A 24,148-nucleotide genomic window follows, 5' to 3' on the forward strand; every position below is an offset into this window, starting at 1 on the left:
ATGGATCCATGGCATCAGCGCTAACGAACACAGCGATGCCACGCGCTCGGCATCGCTGTGCTAATCGCTGGTGAAGCTGTCTGTTTGACAGCTCACCAGCGATCACATAGTGACTTACCAGCGATCCTGACACGTTGATATCGTTGTCGGGATCGCTGGTAAGTCGCTATGTGTGACTCCAGCTTTAGACAGAGATTAATGCCTTGGGATTTGAATTTAGTTCTAACGGCGTTGACAGTCTCCCTTTGATCCCATTGAGGTAGCCCCAATAAAAACTTTTTCAATCTAAACGGCCTTTGTGGTTGCAGTGACATCAGCCCGTAGTGTTAGAGATATTCAGGCCCTATCCAGAATTCCACCATATACCCAGTTTAGGGAGGATAGGGTTATTTTGAAGCTCGATCCCTCATGTTTGCCAAAAGTAGCTTCTAAGTTCCACAAGTTGCAGGATAGTGCTTCCTTCCTTCTATGACAACCACGGGAATCAAAGGGAAGAAAGGCTCTATTCACTAAATGTTAAGAGGTGCCTACTTAGTTATATTTCAATAACTGACCCTTGGAAGAAAGAGAATTCTTTATTTGTCTCTTTTCAGGGAGCTAGGAAAGGGCTTAGTGTCTCAAAGAGCACTTTAGCTAGGTGGATCTGGGAAGCAATTTCTTTGGCCTATACAGCAAGTGGTGATCCAGTTCCAGAGGGTCTGAAGGCTCACTCTACACGAGCTGTGCCAGCTTCCTGGGCTGAGAGATCGGTGGTGTCGATTGAGGAGATATGTAGGGCGGCTACATGGTCTTCTCTCTCCACGTTTTTCAAACATAGACTTGATATGGGTGCCTCCTCAGATCTCACATTTGAGAGAAAGGTGCTTCAGGCTGTGGTCCCACCCTAATTTTCTTACATCTCTGTATTATTATTTACTTATAAAGCACCCTTGGTTCCATGGTGCTGTACATGAGAAGGGGTTACATACGAATTACAGATATCACAGTAGACAAACTAACAATCACAGACTGATATAGAGGGGAGAGGGGACCCTGCCCTTTTGGGCTTACATGCTACAGGATGGTGGAGAAGGAGACAGTAGTTTGGGGGGTTGCAGAGGCTCCAGTGATTATGAGGCGGTAGCTCTTGCAGTGGTGAGGAGGCAGCGGGGATCATTGCAGGCTGTAGGCTTTCCTGAAGAGGTGGATTTTCAGGTTCCGTCTGAAGGATCCAAGAGTGGATGATAGCCGGACGTGTTGGGGCAGGGAATTCCAGAGGATGGGGGCTATTCGAGAGAAGTCTTGGAGGTGGTTGGGTGAGGAGCGAATAAGTGTGGAGGAGAGGAGGTCTTGGAAGGACCAGAGATTACGTGAGGGAAGGTATCGGGAGATTGGTTCAGAGATGTATGGAAGAGACAGGTTGTAGATGGCCTTGTAGGTCAGTATTAGTAAATTGAATTGGATACGCTGAGGGAATGGGAGCCAATGAAGAGATTTGCAGAGGGGAGAAGCGGAAGAGTAGCGAGGGGATAAATTAGTCGGGCGGCAGAGTTGAGGATGGACTGGAGAGGTGCAAGGGTGTTAGCAGGGAGGCCACAGAAAAGGATGTTGCAGTAGTCGAGGCGGGAGATGATGAGGGCATGCACAAGTAGTTTAGTAGACTGAGAGTTGAAGGGACAGATTCTGGAAATTTTTTTGAGCTGGAGGCGACAGGAGGTGGAGAGAGCTTGGATGTGCAGTTTGAAGGACAGGGCAGAGTCAAGGGTTACTCCGAGACAGCGGACCTCCGGTATGGGGGAAAGCGTGATGTCGTCAATTGTTATAGAAAGGTCGGGTAAGGAAGATCTGTGAGATGGGGGAAAGATGATTAGTTCAGATTTGTCCACATTGAGTTTGAGGAAGCGAGAGGAGAAGAAGGAGCATATGGCTGATAGACAATCTGGGATTCTGGAGGGCAGAGAGGTGACGTCTGGGCCAGAGAGGTAGATCTGAGTATCATCGGCATAAAGGTGGTACTGGAATCCGTGGGACTTTGAGTTGCCCTAGGCCAAGTGTATAGATTGAGAAGAGTAGGGGTCTTAGAATAGAGCCTTGGGGGACTCCAACAGAGGGAGGGTGGGATGAGGAGGTAGTGTGGGAGTGGGAGATGCTGAATGTGCGTTTGGAAAGGTATGAGATCCAGGATAGGGCGAGGTCTTTGATGCCAAAGGAGGAGAGAATCTGTAGTAGGAGGCAGTGGTCAACTGTGTCGAAAGCAGAGGACAGGTCTAGAAGGAGGAGTATAGAGTATTGTCCGTTAGCGTTGGCTGTAAGTAGGTTGTTGGTAATTTTGGTCAGGGCTGTCTCAGTGGAATGATGGGGGCGGAAGCCAGATTGTAGATTGTCAAAGAGCAAGTTAGATGAGAGGTGGAAGGAAAGTTCAGCGTGGACGTGCAGCTCCAGGAGTTTTGAAGCAAATGGGAGCAGCGATATTGGGCGATAGCTGGACGTGGCTGTTGGATCGAGGGTTGGCTTTTTAAGGATAGGCGTCATTGTGGCATGTTTGAAAGCAGAAGGGAAGGTACTAGAAGTTAGTGATAGGTTGAAGAGGTGAGTTAGGGATGGGATAAGAGTGGTGGTGATGTTGTGGAGGAGGTGGGATAGGATTGGGTCAAGTGCACAAGAGGTGAGGTGTGATTTGGAAAGAAGGTGAGCAAGCTCCCCTTCAGTGATGTTAGATAAGGAGGTTATGGGGTTTGGGCATTGGTCTGGTATGCAAAGGGGTTCTAGTGGTTGAGCAATAAAGACTTGCCGTGTTTGGTCTATCTTGTTTTTGAAGTGTGTGGCAAAGTCCTTGGCAGAGATTAGGGAAGTCGGAGGGGGCAGTGGTGGGCAGAGGAGGGAGTTAAAAGTATTGAACAACTGTTTGGGGTTGTGGGATAAGGAAGATACAAGGGATGTAAAGTAGGCCTGTTTAGCAGAGGCGAGGGCAGATTTGAATGCAAGTGTTGCTTGTTTGAGTGCAGTGAAGTCGTCTTGCGAATGCGTTTTCTTCCAGCGCCGTTCTGCAATTCTGGATGCTTGCCGAAGCTTTTTATTGATGTTATTGTGCCAGGGTTGTCAATTGATTCGTCGCACTCTGTTATGCATGACAGGGGCGACCGAGTCGATGGCTGATGCAAGAGTGGCATTGTAGAAAGTAGTGTCAGTGTCGTGGAATGAAGATATGGAGGACAGTGGTAGAATAGAGTCAGAGAGTGTGCGAGTATCTAGATGTGCAAGGTTTCTGCAGGGGTGCGCATGCTGCTGGACATGGGTGACAGGTGAGGAGGACAGGGATGAGAAAGTGAGTAGATGGTCGTCAGATAGAGGAAGAGGGGAGGTGGTGAAGTTAGAAAGCAGAGGCGGGTGAAGACCAGGTCTAATGTATGTCCGTCTGTGTGGGTGGCTGAGGAGGACTACTGAGTAAGTCCAAAAGATGAAGTAAGGGACAGTAGTTTGGAGGCAGCTGACTGGTGGGTGTCAATGGAGATGTTGACGTCACCCATGATGGTGGGAATGTCAGCAGAGAGGAAGTGAAGGAGCCAGGTAGAGAATTGGTCAATGAAGGCAGTGGTCGGGCCCGGAGGTCGGTATATGACGGCCACTTGGAGGTTGGAGGGAGAATAGATGCGGACAGAGTGGACTTCAAAAGAGGGGAGGATGAGGGAGGGTAGAGGTGGGATTGGGTTGAAGGTGCAGTTGGAAGAAAGGAAAAGGCCAACTCCGCCATGTCTGTTGCCAGAGCGAGGAGTGTGGGTGAAGTAGAGGCCACGGTAACTAAGCGCAGCAGGGGAGGCGGTGTCAGAGGGTGTCAGCCATGTTTCGGTGAGGCCAAGGAAGGAAAAATTACGAGAGGTAAAGAGGTCGTGAATCACATGGAGTTTATTGCAGATGGAGCGGGCATTCCAGAGTGATCCAGAGAGTGGGAGCAGGGTAGTGGTTGTCATGAGCATGGATTTGAGGTGGGAAAGATTTCTGGTGTTTGTGTTGGTTTTGGAAAGATAGAAGGGGTAATAATGGGATGTATGGGCTGTGGGGGTCCAGGGTTGGGAGATATGTCGCCAGCAGTGAGGAGAAGCATAGAGAGGGAGAGCATGTGGGAGGAGGGTGGGTGGCTTGTTCTGTAATTTATTAGGAGAGCTCTGAGATTGAGGAGCAGTTCAGCAGAGGAGTTCAGGCGGGGAGGCAAGAGGGAAGGAGAGATTACTATTTGGTTAGCGGGTGCTGGGGTTTGCGGAAAGCCAAAGCCGGGTGCTGGGGTTTGCGGAAAGTAATTCTCTTGGTGCTGTCATGGGAGACCGAATAAATGCTTAGTTACTTACCGGTAACGGTGTTTTTCGGAGCCCATGACAGCACCCTTATATTCCCTCCCTTCACGTGTGGGTGAGCACTTCTTTTGGCCTTAGCACAAGTACGTGTGGAAAGTTGTGTTGTGTACAAAATAGTGAATGTATTGCTACTAACCTGAGAGGTTCTCTCATGCTCTGTAATCCAACTGATGCAAGAGAGGTGCCGCCCTTTTATGTCTGTAGGTTTCCTGTCCCTGAAAGGCAGATCTCCTCTCTCGTGGTGTTGTCATGGGCTTCGAAAAACACAGTTACCAGTAAGTAACTAAGCATATCTACCCCAAAATGATATCAATAAAAACATTGGCTCAGGGCGCCAAAAAACAAGTCTGCACATAGGTCCATATCCCAAACATTTATGGCTTTTTTTTTTAATTTTTTACACACTGCATGTTTTGGCATCTGTGTTATCGTACTGACCAGAAGCATCATATTGCCAGGTCAGTTTTACTGCAAAATCTAAAATGTACATGAAAAAAAAACTTCAAAAACAATTGCAGAATTGCATTTTTTTCTGTTTTGCCACACTTTGAATGTTTTCCCACTCTCCAGTACATTGTATGATAAAATGGATGCAGTTCCAATGTACAACTCTTCCCGCAAAAAACAAACAGTCATACCACGGCTATATCAATGAAAAAATAAAGTTCTGGCTAGTTCGTTACGAGTAGCTCCTAATACTCGGGTACTCGTAACGAGTCCAATGTAAGTCTATGGGAAATACGAGTAATGGGCTGTGCGGGGCTGTGCGGGGACTGTGCCGGGCTGTGCGGGGACTGTGCCGGGCTGAGCGGGGACTGTGCGGGCTGTGCCGAATATTGCGAGGTGAGTAGGGAAATTTACTCGCCAGGATTCGAGTACCGCGAGCACCGTATTACTCGCCGAGTACCGAATCTTAACGAGTATACTCGTTAATCCCTAGTTCTGGCTCTTGGAATACCGTATTATTTTCCGCTTCATCCTCTCTGCGCCCCTGCTCCTTGTCTGGGGCAGTGGAATGGCCTCTTTATTGAGTTTTTCATAATCGACTGATTTAAACCACATTAATGGATCAGTGAATTTCGTCTTCTTTCTGTGTTTTCTTCCTGTCTTCTCATCCTCTTCACTTGCAGTTTTCTTCTGTCTCTTGCCTTTTGTGATGCTCTCAATCCTTGCTCCTCTTCTTGGTACTTGTTACATTTTCTTCCCCTTGTAGACTCTGTAAAATTGAGATGGTTGTTAAAAAAAAAATAACATGATTTGCAAAAACCGTAATATCCTTTTAAAACCAGGTAATGGCTGCAGTAGAAGGTGGTAGAGAAGTGACACTAGGAATGAGCGGTCACATGGAAGGTCATGTTCGACCAAACCTTTGTCCAAAGTTTGGTTCTACTACCAGAATTTAACCGGACCTTAACCCCATAGATATGAATGGGGACTCGAATTTTTGGTGTTGTTAAATGGTCAGAGTAAAGGCTAGGGTGCTGCTGAACGAAGCAGAGTTCTCTCTCCTTCCTACCGGAACTCCGCGAACTCTACAGTTCGGGTTTGCTCATCTCTATAATTGTCAGACCAACAGAGTGCTCGTACACATACCATGGAGGAGGAAGGGCATAGGCATTACTTACAAGGCAGAGATTGTTACAGATAAAATCAATATTCCTAAAAAAAATTGTAATTTTATTTTTTTACATATCAAAATTTGTATTTAAAAAAAAAAACTTGCAATTTTCATACTGTACCATGGAGCTTTTTGTAGTTTTGGGAAACAACACTTGTATTAGCAGCAAGAAACAGATTCTGCACCTGCTCATTAGATGCTTCAATTGAACAGTCAAAGGGTATTGTGAGTGGAGGGGTAGCGGTGCCATCATTTATTGTGATTGGTGGATCGTGTGTTACCGGCTTTATATAGAGCCGTTATTTCTCATTGTTATCGTGACTCTTCTGATAATGAATGTGCTGAAAACACTTCCTGAAAGAACAGGAAGTAGGAGTCTAAAATAGTCCCAGTGGCCAATGTAACATATACAAGGCTACTAAATGTATTTATTTTTTTATATTGTGATATGGAAAAAATAAATTGGCAAACATTGTTTAAAAAAAATACATGTAACACAAAAATTGGATTTAAACAATAGATCATTTTCAGATGATAAGATTCCCTTTAATAATACTAGAGCTAAGAAAAATATATTGTTATATTGTAGTCATATATCTATTTACCACAAGGGGGCACTATGTCCATACTTTATATGTTCCTCTTTCACTGTTGTCATTCTATTTTCCCCCAGAAGATGACGCTGAAGACTGCCCCCCTCTACACAGAATCTTTACAACCTGCAGAAAAAGTAGTAACTAGCGGATAGGAGACCCAGCACATATTATTGTACTACTTACTATAATAATAGTAAATAAACCGGCCTCTGGGGGGTGAATAGATTTAGATACACAAAATTTAAATACTAATATATACAGTACAGACCAAAAGTTTGGACACACCTTCTCATTCAAAGAGTTTTCTTTATGTTCATGACTATGAAAATTGTAGATTCACTCTGAAGGCATCAAAACTATAAATTAACACATGTGGAATTATATAATTAACAAAAAAGTGTGAAACAACTGAAAATACTGTATGTCTTATATTCTAGGTTCTTCAAAGTAGCCACCTTTTGCTTTGATTACTGCTTTGCACACTCTTGGCATTCTCTTGATGAGCTTCAAAAGGTAGTCACCGGAAATGGTATTCCAACAGTCTTGAAGGAGTTCCCAGAGATGCTTAGCACTTGCTGGCCCTTTTGCCTTCACTCTGTGGTCCAGCTCACCCCAAACCATCTCGATTGGGTTCAGGTCTGGTAACTGTGGAGGCCAGGTCATCTGGTGTAGCACCCCATCACTCTCCATCTTGGTCAAATAGCCCTTACACAGCCTGGAGGTGTGTTTGGGGTCATTGTCCTGTTGAAAAATAAATGATGGCCCAACTAAACGCAAACCGGATGGAATAGCATGCTGCTGCAAGATGCTGTGGTAGCCATGCTGGTTCAGTATGCCTTCAATTTTGAATAAATCCCCAACAGTGTCACCAGCAAAGCAGCCCCACACCATCACACCTCCTCCTCCATGCTTCACGGTGGGGACCAGGCATGTAGAGTCCATCCGTTCACCTTTTCTGCGTCACACAAAGACATGGTGGTTGGAACCAAAGATCTCAAATTTGGACTCATCAGACCAAAGCACAGATTTCCACTGGTCTAATGTCCATTCCTTGTGTTCTTTAGCCCAAACAAGTCTCTTCTGCTTGTTGCCTGTCCTTAGCAGTGGTTTCCTAGCAGCTATTTTACCATGAAGGCCTGCTGCACAAAGTCTCCTCTTAACAGTTGTTGTAGAGATGTGTCTGCTGCTAGAACTCTGTGTGGCATTGACCTGGTCTCTATTCTGAGCTGCTGTTAACCTGCGATTTCTGAGGCTGGTGACTCGGATGAACTTATCCTCCGCAGCAGATGTGACTCTTGGTCTTCCTTTCCTGGGGCGGTCCTCATGTGAGCCAGTTTCTTTGTAGCGCTTGATGGTTTTTGCCACTGCACTTGAGGACACTTTCAAAGTTTTCCCAATTTTTCAGACTGACTGACCTTCATTTCCCAAAGTAATGGTGGCCACTCGTTTTTCTTTACTTAGCTGCTTTTTTCTTGCCATAATACAAATTCTAACAGTCTATTCAGTAGGACTATCAGCTGTGTATCCACCAGACTTCTGCACAACACAACTGATGGTCCCAACCCCATTTATAAGGCAACAAATCCCATTTATTAAACCTGACAGGGCACACCTGTGAAGTGAAACCTATTTCCGGTGACTACCTCTTGAAGCTCATCAAGAGAATGCCAAGAGTGTGCAAAGTAGTAATCAAAGCAAAAGGTGGCTACTTTGAAGAACCCCTAGAATATAAGACATATTTTCAGTTGTTTCACACTTTTTTGTTAATTATATAATTCCACATGTGGTAATTCATAGTTTTGATGCCTTCAGAGTGAATCTACAATTTTCATAGTCATGAAAATAAAGAAAACTCTTTGAATGAGGTGTGTCCAAACTTTTGGTCTGTACTGTAAATAGTGCAATGAAATAATAGCTCAAGATGGGAAAAAAAACACAATTGTATGAGTAAGTCTATCTATCCATCCACCTTTTTCCCCCAGATATAGCACCACTTTCTTCATTCACTGTGTCTGGTAGTGCAGTTTACTTCTTTTCAAGGACTGATATTAAAGAGGAGCTGTTGTCTCTCTTGCCAAGTCGATTTAGTCATTACTTTTAGTCTCCATGATCTAATAATTCTGGAACATCTTTTGTTAGAACTCTGTCTCGATCCGTTCCTCTGTGATTCCTCCTGGAAACTAATTTACTCATGGGTGTTACCAATTAAGGGGGTGTGTCCATTCATTCACACTCCGACATTGTCCACTCCAATCAAGCTAAAAAGGAAGCACACTGTAGCGCCAAACCATGCAAACATGAAAAATGAATAATGAACTGCATTACTGCATTAGAAGTATGAAAAATTGAGAAAGTTTAGCACATAAAATGGCCAAGTTATGTGTACCTGGAAGCCACATTAAGGCGTTTCTCGTTTTCCAGGTCCAAATTCTATGCCAATCCTCACTAAGACTGTAGTCTCCATCTGAATGGGAGCCTATGAAAAATCCTCTGTTAGGACTGAAGTCTATATCTCTGTGGAGGGGAAATGGCCCTGGTTTGATTAAAAACACCTGCAGCTAACAGGTGGAGTGCTCAGTCAGAAGGTAAATGAATACAAATTTCAAAAACTGACCGACACATCCAAGCATAAGCATAGTGTAAACAGGTGCTTAACCTAGAGTCACCAACTCATATACATTCAAGCAAAAAATGAAGCACACTGTAGCGCCAAACCATGCAAACATGAAAAATGAATAATGAACTGCATTACTGCATTAGAAGTATGAAAAATTGAGAAAGTTTAGCACATGAAATGGCCAAGTTATGTGTACCCCATTCAGATGGAGACTGCAGTCTTAGTGAGGATTGGCATAGAATAGGGACCTGGAAAACGAGAAATGCCTTAACGTGGCTTCCAGGTACACATAACTTGGCCATTTTATGTGCTAAACTTTCTCAATTTTTCATACTTCTAATGCAGTAATGCAGTTCATTATTCATTTTTCATGTTTGCATGGTTTGGCGCTACAGTGTGCTTCCTTTTTTGCTTGAATGTATATGAGTTGGTGACTCTAGGTTAAGCACCTGTTTACACTATGCTTATGCTTGGATGTGACAGTCAGTTTTTGAAATTTGTATTCATTTACCTTCTGACTGAGCACTCCACCTGTTAGCTGCAAGCGTTTTTAATCAAACCAGGGCCATTTCCCCTCCACAGAGATATAGACTTCAGTCTAAACAGAGGATTTTTCATAGGTTCCAATTCAGATGAGGACTACAGTCTTAGTGAGGATTGGCATAGAATTGGGACCTGGAAAATGAGAAATGCCTTAATGTGGCTTCCAGGTACACATAACTTGGCCATTTTATGTGCTAAACTTTCTCAATTTTTCATACTTCTAATGCAGTAATGCAGTTCATTATTCATTTTTCATGTTTGCATGTTATGGTGCTACAGTGTGCTTCCTTTTTTGCTTGAATGCATATGAGTTGGTGACTCTAGGTTAAGCACCTGTTTACACTATGCTTATGCTTGGATGTGACAGTCAGTTTTTGAAAATTGTCCAATCCAATGACAGTATCATAATATGTACGGACACGCCCCCATTGGCTAAAGGAATTCTAACACCCAGTTGTCAATTTATACCTATATTTTAAAGAGGAATAACAGAAGAACGGCACAACATAGAGTTATGAGAAAAGCTAATCCAGAATTGTTATTGCATCATCAATGCAAGTATTTAACAAAACAGACACATCAGGAGGGACAACAGGTCCACTTTAAGTGCTACATTGTACATTGCAGTATAGGCGGCCATTAAGGATCCAGACTGGTTCAGCCTCATATTATGGGTTCTAAATTTATAGTAAATGTGGTCCAGAGAGATAATTTGAAACTCCTGCACTGAAAAAAAAGAATAAGTCATGACAGTAGTGTGAACAGAGCCTTATAGAAAAGCAAGGAAACTAGCTGCAAAATAATACAGGATGTAGGCATACATTTTATAGACTGGTATAGATGGGATGTCTTATCACCCAATTCCCACTAGGGGGCATACTTTTGCAAGCAAATATTAGTGACCGGTCCCATATACTGGAATCACGTTGCATGTGTAAAATGTACGTTATTTAGTGGGATCCATTACATTAGCTAGTAATGCTTCCTCTTTTTAGGTGCAAATTTGCAATCGGGGTTCCTCTTTATCCACTTGGCACTACAGAACAAAATACCGAGATCTCAAAGTGCACCCCATTATTACCTGTACACAATCTAAAAGGCGACCAATAATGCACCACAAAGTTGTCAGACCGGCGTTCGGTGGTTAATACGATTTCATGGAAGGAATTTCAACTCCATAGTTATATTGAACAAATGACCAAAAACCATAAAACATTATTTAGATTGGGGAATGGGTCATTTATAGGATGTGTTTAACTTAAAGGGGTTGTCTCATCAGACGTAATAAAGGAATTTCAAGTGATGAGGTTGTCCTCACCAGGTCCACGCTATCGATTAGCGGCAGCCATGGCCAGGTGGACATTTTTCCTGCATCAGACACTACAGGGAAGATATAATATTATGGGGCGACTATTTGGAGGCCTGCTAAAATGCGCATATGGAGTAACTCTCAGTCCTGGCTCGTAGCTAGGAGACGGTGAGTTACTTCCTTACAGAGCAGGTGGACAGGACTTTTTTCATGATATGACCCTTGTAGGAAGTCATGAGTATTACTAGATTTATTATTCAAAGTTAAGCCCTCCCCCGAGGAACAGCAAAAAAACAAAAATGCCCACTTTAGGGTTGAGTTTCTATTTGAGCCCAGACCCTTTTCAGGTTGTTCAGGACAGTTGGTAAGTATCGTTGTGACACAAGCGACAACTCTGAATCTCCAGACTCTCCATTGACATTGATAATTTGGGAATGAGCATTTTGTTACACGGTAGATAGGTTACAGCCAGGTGAATTGGAAATTTTTTCCTCTTCCCATTGAAGTTAACATGCAGACATAATTGGGGTCTTGACCTTTCTCTTTTGCAAGTTCCAAATAATCTAGACAGAACCCGAGTGACTGGGTTAGATCCATAATTCATAGTTAAGCCCTCCCCCGAGGAACAGTAAAAACGCCCGCTTTAGGGATGAGTTTTTATATGAGCCCAGACCATTTTTCAGGCTGTTCAGGACAGTTGGCAAGTATGGTTGTGACACAGACGACAACGCTGTATCTGGATCTCCAGACTCCCTGTTGACGGCAGTAATTAAGGAATGGGCATGATGTTCCAGAGATCATGGTAGATAGGTTACTGTAGGTGGGTCGGGAACATTCCCCTCTCCCCATTGAAATAAGCATGCAGACAGAACTGGGGTCTTGAACTTTCTCTTTTGCAAGTTCCAAATAATCTAGACAGAACCCTAGTGATTGACAGCATCACCCATTCTTGTCGGGTTGACTGTGACCTCGGGCTGATTATCTCATTCCAGAGGAGATTTCCTGTAGTTCCAGTATAATATAATGCTTTGTCCAGTAGCCGATGTTACTAATGTTCTGGTACTGCTACTGCCGGTGCTGGCAACAAGAGGAACCTGTCAAGAGCATGGTTATGGAGGGTGCAGATATAGGCGCTACACCTGGGCCCCACTGCACACGATAACTGTTCATAGAGGGATTCCTTAATGTTCTAGAGTTTCTGTGGGGAATTGATCGAACAGAGGTCATGGTCTCATTCTCAGCAGCCATAAACACTAGATATAAGCTGTCCAAACCCACTTTCAGTTGATGACCTCCTTACATGTACTGGTGCAGACAATAGACACTGACTTATGGATATGGGACGGACCCCTACTCCATCTTAAAACCACCATAACTACAGTAAACCTAGGCACTAGAATAAATACACAACACATTATTTTGGTTGTCAAAATGGCCACAGCTTTATTTAAATCACAGGATTAAAACAATCACAGTAGGAGTCAGGTGAAGTGCTAGTACATTGGGATTCACAAGTACTGTGATATCCCAGCTGTCTGACATACAGAACCAGGACAGACAGCCATAAAGGGGCGGCACGCACTGGCTTGCCATTCAAGCAGAGCCAGTAAACTTGCAGGGCACCAATGACCCTATTATCCTCACTCCTGTGCTTAACCACTGTGCCCGCCCCTGACTGACGTTACCATTACAACGTCCTTGAGGCTGGCCACCAAAGCCGAGCCTGTTCACCACCATGAGGTTTTACATCCTCTGTTAGTTAAAGTGAGTCCACCTTAACTTGTCTGCAACTTCCACCTGACTCCTAAACCGCCACCAGAGAGGCCATTTGACACCTTAAGTGGACTCGACCCCCATCAACCATTTCTACATGCTATGGAAAGACTGTGCATACAAGTAATAAAAAAAAAATAATATTCCAGAGCTCAGACAGATTAATTTTATCAATGCCATGCTTCCAAGTTATGATCGATAATACGGTAACTACAGCAAAATAACAGTTGCTAAACATCCTGCAATGAGGATCCCATAATGGGGAATGTGGAAAGTAAACCATAATTAAGGTCGTAGCCACAATCTGAATACCTGTATAATGACATCTGTCATGCCTCAAAAAACTATTATACCGCACGTATTGTAGCCAGCTCTAATAATTCACCAAATCACAGATTTTAGTTCTAGAAACCACCATTATTTACAGTAGCTGTGCAGAAAAATGTCTTAAACCCACTTACTATCACTACCTGAAAAGTGAAGAACATTTATAGGGAGTAATTAAAAACTATACACAATATAACATCAACACTATAACCGACCATAAAATAACGTTCAGAATATCTAGAAGTAGTAATTTAAATAAACCTAAAGCAGAAAAAGTCTACAAAGGCATTATACCCTGCCACGCCACTGTTAATTGTTTTTCATGCAATTGATAACATTTACTGTTGACCTCTCCAACTGGGTCAAAGGCATTGGGAATAGGCATATTGCCCTTTGTGTTAACCCCTTAAGCCCCAAGGGTGGTTTGCACGTTAACTCCCGGGCCAATTTTTACAATTCTGACCACTGTCCCTTTATGAGGTCATAACTCTGGAACGCTTCCATGGATCCCGGTGATTCTGACAATGTTTTCTCGTGACATATTGTACTTCATGTTAGTGGTAAAATTTCATTCAAATAACTTGCGTTTATTTGTGAAAAAAACGGAAATTTGGCAAAAATTTTGAAAATTTCGCAATTTTCCAACTTTGAATTTATATGCCCTTAAATCACAGAGATACGGCACACAAAAAACTTGATAACTAACATTTCCCACATGTTTATATCAGCACAATTTTGGAAGCAAAAATTTTTTTGATAGGAAGTTATAAGGGTTAAAAATTGACCAGCGATTTCTCATTTTTGCAACACTGTTTTATTTTTACAGACCACATCACATTTGAAGCCACTTTGCGGGGTCTATATGATAGAAAATACCCAAAAGTGACACCATTCTAAAAACTGCACCTCTCAAGGTGCTCAAAACAACATTCAAGAAGGTTATTAACCCTTTAGGTGCGTCACAGGAATTTTTTGAATATTTTAAAAAAAAATGAACATTTAACTTTTTTTCACAAAAAAAATACTTCAGGTTCAATTTTTTTTATTTTACCAAGGGTAAGGCCGGGGTCACACTGGCGAGGAATACGGCCGAGTGAGAGGCGCTAAAAGCACACATTAGACACAGACCAATGATTCTCTATGGGGTCCCTCGCACCAGCCGTATATTTCTCATCCGTATTCTACACTCCGTGCCAATCGCAGCATGCTGCGATTGTCAGCGTACTACGCCCGTAGTACGCCAATGCAAGTCTATGGGTGCGCAAAAAATACGGATTACACACGGACCACACGTGTGACTTGCGAGAAATACGCACCCAGTGTCCTTTACAAAAGCCGGCAATTCAGTGCGCGATACAGTAAACTCACACTGACAGTTTTAATAAAGAAACGAATGAATAGATATAGACACATAGAATACATACATATATATATATATATATATACATATATATACAGTCATATGTAAAAGTTTGGGCACCCCTATTAATGTTAACCTTTTTTCTTTATAACAATTTTGGTTTTTGCAACAGGTATTTCAGTTTCATATATCTAATAACTGATGGACTCAGTTATATTTCTTGATTCAAATGAGGTTTATTGTACTAACAGAAAATGTGCAATCTGCATTTAAACAAAATTTGACTGGTGCAAAAGTATGGGCACCCTTATCATTTTCTTGATTTGAACACTCCTAACTACTTTTTACTGACTTCCTGAAGCACTAAATTGGTTTTGTAACCTCATAGCCAGGTGTATCAAATCATGAGAAAAGGTATTTAAGGTGGCCACTTGCAAGTAGTTCTCCTAGTTGATTCTCCTATGAAGAGTGGCATCATGGGCTCCACAAAACAACTCTCAAATGATCTGAAAACAAAGATTATTCAACAAAGCTTTTCAGGGGAAGGATACAAAAAGTTGTCTCAGACATTTAACCTGTCAGTTTCCACTGTGAGGAACATAGTAAGGAAATGGAAGAACACAGGTACAGTTCTTGTTAAGCCCAGAAGTGGCAGGCCAAGAAAAATATCTGAAAGGCAGAGAAGAAGAATGGTGAGAACAGTCAAGGACAATCCACAGACCACCTCCAAAGACCTGCAGCATCATCTTGCTGCAGATGGTGTCACTGTGCATCGGTCAACAATACAGCGCATGCATAACGCCTTTTTGTATGACCAAACAACTCAATCTTTGTTTCATCAGTTCACAGGACCTTCTTCCAAAATGTAACTGGCTTGTCCAAATGTGCTTTTGCATACCTCAGGCGACTCTGTTTGTGGCGTGCTTGCAGAAACGGCTTCTTTCGCATCACTCTCCCATACAGCTTCTCCTTGTGCAAAGTGCGCTGTATTGTTGACCGATGCACAGTGACACCATCTGCAGCAAGATGATGCTGCAGGTCTTTGGAGGTGGTCTGTGGATTGTCCTTGACTGTTCTCACCATTCTTCTTCTCTGCCTTTCTGATATTTTTCTTGGCCTGCCACTTCTGGGCTTAACAAGAACTGTACCTGTGTTCTTCCATTTCCTTACTATGTTCCTCACAGTGGAAACTGACTGGTTAAATGTCTGAGACAACTTTTTGTATCCTTCCCCTGAAAAGCTTTGTTGAATAATCTTTGTTTTCAGATCATTTGAGAGTTGTTTTGTGGAGCCCATGATGCCACTCTTCATAGGAGAATCAAATAGGAGAACTACTTGCAAGTGGCCACCTTAAATACCTTTTCTCATGATTTGATACACCTGGCTATGAGGTTACAAAACCAATTTAGTGCTTCAGGAAGTCAGTAAAAAGTAGTTAGGAGTGTTCAAATCAAGAAAATGATAAGGGTGCCCATACTTTTGCACCGGTCAAATTTTGTTTAAATGCAGATTGCACATTTTCTGTTAGTACAATAAACCTCATTTGAATCCAGAAATATAACTGAGTCCATCAGTTATTAGATATATGAAACTGAAATACCTGTTGCAAAAACCAAAATTGTTATAAAGAAAAAAGGTTAACATTAATAGGGGTGCCCAAACTTTTACATATGACTGTATATATGCATTCTATGTGTCTATATCTATTCTTTGGTTTCTGTTATAAACCCTGTCATAGGGCTCCATTATATGTCCATTTTGCAAGCCTGCGAGAAAATCTCGCCATACGGATGCCATACGGATTACATACGGATGCTGACATGCGCAAAATACGCGACCGCACCTTGATTACGGATGACATAAGGAGCACTGTTTAGGGGCCATTCATCCGTATTACGCATGTAAAATACTGACCGTATTTTGCGTTGGTTAGTGTGACCCCGGCCTAACAGGAGAAATTGGACTGCAAAAGTTATTGTGCAATTTGTCTTGAGTACGCTGATACCTGATATGTGGGGGGGAACCACTGTTTCGGCGCATGGCAGAGCTCAGAAGGGAAGGAGCGCCGTTTGACTTTTTCAATGCAAATTTGGCTGGAATTCAGATCGGATGCCATGTCGCGTTTGGAGAGCCCCTGATGTACCTAAACAGTGGAAACCCCCCACAAGTGACCCCATTTTGGAAACTAGACCCCCCCAAGGAACTTATCTAGATATGTGGTGAGAACTTTGAACCCACAAGGGTTTCACAGAAGTTTATAACGTACAGCGGTACAATTAAAAAATCCTATTTTTTCCACAAAAATGATCTCTTCTCCCTCCAGCCACTGTTCCTGGCTCAGAGGAGACAATTTATTCTGTAGGCATTCAAAATATGATTGCCATGACCCCAGGGACTTTACCCTAACAGGGTCCTATAAAATATAAATGCTTCTGGAGACTAGGGGGCCATACCGTGATGGTCACCCCTCCACACCAGGAGGCCATATACGAGATGGTTACCTTCCACACCAGGGGACCATACCTGAGATGATTACCCCTCAAAACCAGGGTGCCATACCTGAAATGGTTACCCTTCCAAACCCAGTGGGGGTCATACTGTGATGAAGCCCCCCCAAACCAGAGGTCCATACTTGATATGGTTACCCCTACTGACCAATTTATAAATAACTTCAAGGACCCACTAAAAGGAAAACAAATAATTGTTGTTGTTTTTTTTTAGTTTTTTTTAGTTTTTAAAATTTTTAATTCATGTTCTTATTAAAATAACCATAAAATAAACATCAAAGCATAAGGCTATGTGCACACGTTGCAGATTCTGCTGCGTTTCCGCAGCGGTTCTGGCCCTGCGGAAACGCAGCAGTTCCGCTGACATGGTACAGTACCATGTTACCCTATGGACTTTCAAAACCGCTGTGCTCATGCTGCGGTTTTTCCCGCGCAGTTTTGCTGCGGTTTACAAACCGCAGCATGTCAATTGCTTGGGCGGATTCCGCAGCGGTTTCACACCTTTAACATAGTGGAGGTGTGAATCCGCAGGAAAACCGCAGGTCACTTTACCTGCGGTTTTACCTGCGGATCCGCACGGAAAAATCCGCAGGTGAATCTGCAACGTGTGCACATAGCCTAAATAACATTAACACGCTGGGGGGAGTCCTTGAAGCTTCCAAATCTGGTGATTACCAAACATAAAATGTACCAACAATTACTCCCAGCCGTTACCCCACTAGCTCGGGAGCACCATAGCCACAAGGGTTCCAATGTTCACTTGAATTTCCTGGGGATCCGACAAACCCTTGCCGAAACTCCCCTCCACATTTCACCAGGTCCAGAACCATATTACAGTCATATGTAAAAGTTTGGGCACCCCTATTAATGTTAACCTTTTTTCTTTATAACAATTTTGGTTTTTGCAACAGGTATTTCAGTTTCATATATGTAATAACTAATGGACTCAGTTATATTTCTGGATTCAAATGAGGTTTATTGTACTAACAGAAAATGTGCAATCTGCATTTAAACAAAATTTGACCGGTGCAAAAGTATGGGCACCCTTATCATTTTCTTGATTTGAACACTCCTAACTACTTTTTACTGACTTCCTGAAGCACTAAATTGGTTTTGTAACCTCATTGAGCTTTGAACTTCATAGCCAGGTGTATCAAATCATGAGAAAAGGTATTTAAAGTGGCCACTTGCAAGTAGTTCTCCTATTTGATTCTCCTATGAAGAGTGGCATCATGGGCTCCACAAAACAACTCTCAAATGATCTGAAAACAAAGATTATTCAACATAGCTTTTCAGGGGAAGGATACAAAAAGTTGTCTCAGAGATTTAACCAGTTAGTTTCCACTGTGAGGAACATAGTAAGGAAATGGAAGAACACAGGTACAGTTCTTGTTAAGCCCAGAAGTGGCAGGCCAAGAAAAATATCAGAAAGGCAGAGAAGAAGAATGGTGAGAACAGTCAAGGACAATCCACAGACCACCTCCAAAGACCTGCAGCATCATCTTGCTGCAGATGGTGTCACTGTGCATCGGTCAACAATACAGCGCATGCATAACGCCTTTTTGTATGACCAAACAACTCAATCTTTGTTTCATCAGTTCACAGGACCTTCTTCCAAAATGTAACTGGCTTGTCCAAATGTGCTTTTGCATACCTCAGGCGACTCTGTTTGTGGCGTGCTTGCAGAAACGGCTTCTTTCGCATCACTCTCCCATATAGCTTCTCCTTGTGCAAAGTGCGCTGTATTGTTGACCGATGCACAGTGACACCATCTGCAGCAAGATGCTGCTGCAGGTCTTTGGAGGTGGTCTGTGGATTGTCCTTGACTGTTCTCACCATTCTTCTTCTTTGCCTTTCTGATATTATTCTTGGCCTGCCACTTCTGGGCTTAACAAGAACTGTACCTGTGTTCTTCCATTTCCTTACTATGTTCCTCACAGTGGAAACTGACAGGTTAAATCTCTGAGACAACTTTTTGTATCCTTCCCCTGAAAAGCTATGTTGAATAATCTTTGTTTTCAGATCATCTGAGAGTTGTTTTGAGGAGCCCATGATGCCATTCTTCATAGGAGAATCAAATAGGAGAACTACTTGCAAGTGGCCACTTTAAATACCTTTTCTCATGATTTGATACACCTGGCTATGAAGTTCAAAGCTCAATGAGGTTACAAAACCAATTTAGTGCTTCAGGAAGTCAGTAAAAAGTAGTTAGGAGTGTTCAAATCAAGAAAATGATAAGGGTGCCTATACTTTTGCACCGGTCAAATTTTGTTTAAATGCAGATTGCACATTTTCTGTTAGTACAATAAACCTCATTTGAATCCAGAAATATAACTGAGTCCATTAGTTATTAGATATATGAAACTGAAATACCTGTTGCAAAAACCAAAATTGTTATAAAGAAAAAAGGTTAACATTAATAGGGGTGCCCAAACTTTTACATATGACTGTAACTTCCAAAAAGAGGAATCCATATCCCAATGGATCCCCCAGACCAATTTCTAACCAACTTCAAGGACCCCCCAACCACCTGGCTGCAGGTAATCCACTCAGGCCTGTGCTATCCGCCATCTTAAGTAATATAAAATAAGCACTTGGTGGGCATACACCGATCCCTTTTTTTAAAATTATTATTCGCGCCTTTATTAAAACAAACATACAATAAAACATCAAAGCATAAATAATATTAACACACTGGTAGGAGTCCTTGAAGCTCCCAAAATCTTGTGATTACCAAACATGAAGTGAACATAAAATGTACCAACAATTACTCCCAGCCGTTACCCCACCAGCTCGGGAGCACCATAACCACAAGGGTTCCAATATTCACTTGAATTTCCTGGGGATCCGACAAACCCTTGCCGAAACTCCCCTCCACCTTTCACCAGATCCAGAACCATATTAAATTCCAAAAGGAGGAAAACCATATCCCATTGGATCCCCCAGACCATATTTAACCAACTTCAAGGACCTCTCCAACCGCACATGATGTGAGATAAGTGACGGTGAAAACCATGCAGGTTTACAACCAAGGTATATAACAGGTTAATAATGGAAAATATCCCATCGTAAGGTCCGGAAATAGACAGAGATGGGCAATGCTGTGTTATATGCTGTAACAATAAATGAGAAGCCGCCTGCTCCTCTACAGCAGTTACAGAGAGACTCTAATCACCAGCTGCACATAAATGGTAAGAAATATGTAGGTCTAATATAAGCTGCCTGCAGCCATAGGTGTGTGAGCAGAAAACTGCAAGTTCTGTATCCCAGTCAGTCACTCTGCCACATACACTTACAATAGACGAGAGACAGGGCTGAAAACTGGGCCCATGTGCCCTCCAGAGCAATGTGCAGCATCACACTAGGAGTGCCCACTCACTGCCCGCCATGTGCTGAGTTATTAGTGCCTACTCAAATGTGCTGAGTTACTCCACGATTATTTATTTTACACATGATAAAACATAATCCATTCAGGCCTGTTCTATCCGCCATCTTAGGTAATATAAAATAAGCTCTTGGTAGGTATACTCTGATCATGCAACATATGAGGGGAGGGACTAAAGGCAGCAATAGCTACAGAAATCAAGCACTAAGCTGGAAGTCATGTCCAGGTTATATGTACAGCCAGGAAAATAACCTGGAGACACAGGATGTCTATACCCAGCATGATCCATATATAGCAGAGTGAGGAGTGATAACCTGTACCTCAGGTCTGTATACATGATAAGTATACAGCACAGGGATGGAGCCTTTACACATATACCATATATAGCGAGTAACCTGGTTACACGGGATCTGCACACCCAGCCTCACAGTATGTAACAGAGATGAGGTCACATACAGATCATCAGACTCCATAACTGGGAAGGGGGGGTAATCAGCACACAGCAGGGTCAGTATACAGTGTACTAACATGAAGTGCAGCCTCTCATCATCATACATATATACCATCCCCCGACTGCTCCTCTCACCAGTGTCTCTAATACATGTGACTGCCCAGCTCCACCAAGGTAATGGCAGACACAGTATGCGTCCCTGCTCTGTCCTATCATACATAAACCCAGAACTCATGAAGACTCTGTATAATACAGCAGTAATGTGGTATATCAGAAATGTCTGCAGGGAGGACACACAAAAGCTGCCTCTGCAATAAGTGAGGGAACATGGCAGCTACATGAATTGCTGAGGTAATATTGATCCCATACATAATGTAGGAGCTGATACTACCCTAGTACACACAACACAATGTCTGAGGCGAATGCAGAGTAGTATATGAAACATGTCTGCAGGGAGGTCACACAGAAGTTGTCTCACAGTCTGTGAGGAAAATGTAGCATGCACCTGAGGGACATGGCAGCTACATGAATTGCTGAGGTAATATTGATCCCATACATAATGTAGGAGCTGATACTACATTAGTACACACTACACAATGTCTGAGGTGAATGCAGAGTAGTATATGAAACATGTCTGCAGGGAGGTCACACAGAAGTTGTCTCACAGTCTATGAGGAAAATGTAGCATGCACCTGAGGGACATGGCAGCTACATGAATTGCTGAGGTAATATTGATCCCATACATAATGTAGGAGCTGATACTACACTAATACACGATGTCTGAGGTGAATGTGCTCCTATCATCTGTAATGTGAGGTGATAACCCCAGTATTATACTCCCTGAAACTGCAGAAATGCTTCCTCCCGTTCATCCTGTGCAAGAAAAAGGGAGAGACACAGATTTCCTGTTCTATATAAGGCCCGTTTCACACTCCAGTTTTTTTGTGTCAGTTAAAATCCTCCAAAATGGCGGAAAGCGGATCCGTTGCTAACTGATGTGAACGGATGCCACCGGAGCGTTTTTTTTGACGGATCCGATGAATGAAGAATTTTTGACGGATCCGATGAATGAAGAATTTTAAAGGAATCGCAGGAGAGAGAGAGATTTTTTTTTTCCAGGCGCCAGAACAGACTTTAGGGTTAAATTTCAGGCTGAGTGAAGTCTTTCGGGCATGCGCAGTGTGAAGTGCGGATCCTGCCGCCCGAAAAAACATTACATGCTCCGTTCGGGCATGTCAGCGGACGGCAAAATTTTGGCAGACCGCAAAAAAACGGATCCAACGGATGGCCGTCCGTCAAGATCCGCCGGTAATGCAACTCAATGGGAAAAAAAACGGATCCGCCAAACAAAATAGCGGATTCGTTTTTTTTTTGCAAAACGGCGGATCTTGACTGATGGACAAAAACTGAAGTGTGAAACAGGCCTAAGCCCCACCCTCCTCACAGTAACCCACCAGACACAGACATACTGTGCTTCTTACTCTGAAAGCAACATCACTCTTGCTTAAAATCTACACCACTATACCAAAAAAGCTGCAGAAGTAAAGGTCCACCCATCCCCAAGTCATGTCCTCCTCCGCCTAAAACTGGAGTCACACATAGCAACTTACCAGCGATCCCGACAACGATATCAAGGTGTCAGGATCGCTGGTAAGTCGCTATGTGATCGCTGGTGAGCTGTCAAACAGACAGCTTCACCAGCCGCGATTAGCACAGCGATGCCAAGCGCGCGGCATCACTGTGTTCGTTAGCGCTGATGCCATGGATCCGTGTAAAAAATAGAATTAAAAGAAAAAATATTGTTATTCTCACCTTCCGACGTCCCGCACAGTCTTCCTGCCTCTCTCTACGCTCCCGGTCCCAGTAATCCTTTGCGAGAATGACCGCAATGACATCCGTTCTCGCGGGATCGCGAAGTCTCGCGGTCATTCTTGCAAAGGATTACTGGGACCGGGAGCGTGGAGAGAGGCGGGAATGCTGCGCGGGACGCCGGAAGGTGAGAATAACAATATTTTTTCTTTTTTTTATTATTTTACAGCTGATCGCTGGTCTCCCGCCTGTCACACGCAGCGATGCGTGCTGGCCAGCGGGAGATCAGTGACGAAAAAAATGTCCAGAGGTTTCTTGCAGCGATCAGCGATACCGGCAGGGGGGCCGGTCGCTGATCGCTGTCACACACCGCGATCTCGCTGGTGAGATCGCTGTTGTGTCACAAAAGTTGTAACTCAGCAGCGATCTCGTTACCGAGATCACTATGTGTGACGGGGCCTTATGTCTCCAGTGGTTTCTTGACAGCAGAGGTTTCGACACCCTTTTGACTCGTTGACGCAAAGAGATGTCTTACAGTATATGGTTTTGCATAATCGTAATCAAGCAGATTACCATTTAGGACCATTTAGGCTATGTACACTTCAGGGCACTCAACTACAACAAACTGTATCTCGATGGAGTGTTGTATGTGTAATGTCAGTCAGTCCTGAGTACGAGCCATAATCTCATGCCCTCTGAGAAGAAGCTACGATACACATCACAAAACGAACCGGGAAACTTTACTTTTTGTTGTTCAGCTCCAGTGGGGTCATAAATCCTCTCATCTCAGATCTCTGCCTGTCATGACACCTCCACCATTTATAACTTATGAGAATATCAAAAACTCTTTGGCATTGGTTCATAGGGAAGAAATAAATTGCTCAGGTTAAGGGCCGACCTTAGATGGTGCAACGAGAATTGCCTCTCATTCTTCCACCACTTTTTTATCATATGGTCCTTAACTAATACAGTATTATAGTATACTGTGTACCGATGCCTGTATACCACCGCCATACAGTGTAAAGAAAAACAAAGTCTAAAAATTAACGAATGGAATGCCATTTATATAGATCGTGGTGTGATTGGGCTGGAAGATTAGCAGGTCGGTTACAAAGGTAGTGATGGGTTATGTTATGTGCACTGTGTAAGGGCTCGTTCAGATGAGTGGATAATCGGTCCGTGGGTGCTATAGACGGCACACGGCAATGTTCTGGGGACAATTTTAGTGCAATATGATTTTATACAGATGATGAATAGATTAAAGTGGTATTTGATCACCTAGTGTGATTGTGTGATATACAACTTTAGTAAAGTTTCACATAGTAGGTTTTCCAGCAGCAGCAGCTCTACAGATTGTCAGATCCAACGTGGTAATCAGGCGATCGGTTTTGTGGGTAACTTGTGATGCTAATAATGTGTCCACAAATGAGACCGATATGCGTTTCAAAGTTCTCAAGCTTCTTCAGGAGCACCACTATAATTCCTTATTAATATAATTAATTATTATGGTTCTCCTGAAGAAGTC

At 43.0% G+C, this 24,148-nt stretch overlaps 1 long non-coding RNA gene across 2 annotated transcripts in view; it reads right to left on the reverse strand.

Moving 5' to 3' along the window:
- Positions 1-588: 588 nt before the first annotated feature.
- The window catches only part of LOC141051975 (uncharacterized), a 212,860-nt gene continuing 189,300 nt past the window's right edge, over positions 589-24,148 (reverse strand). For both annotated transcript variants that reach the window (XR_012220721.1, XR_012220720.1), the window contains exon 4: positions 589-5,544. This is a non-coding gene — a long non-coding RNA (uncharacterized lncRNA). The remainder of the gene's footprint in view (positions 5,545-24,148) is intronic.

Source organism: Dendrobates tinctorius, unplaced genomic scaffold (assembly GCF_039654945.1).
Source record: "Dendrobates tinctorius isolate UK_male_01 unplaced genomic scaffold, ASM3965494v1 ptg000158l, whole genome shotgun sequence".
Lineage (NCBI taxonomy): Eukaryota > Metazoa > Chordata > Amphibia > Anura > Dendrobatidae > Dendrobates > Dendrobates tinctorius.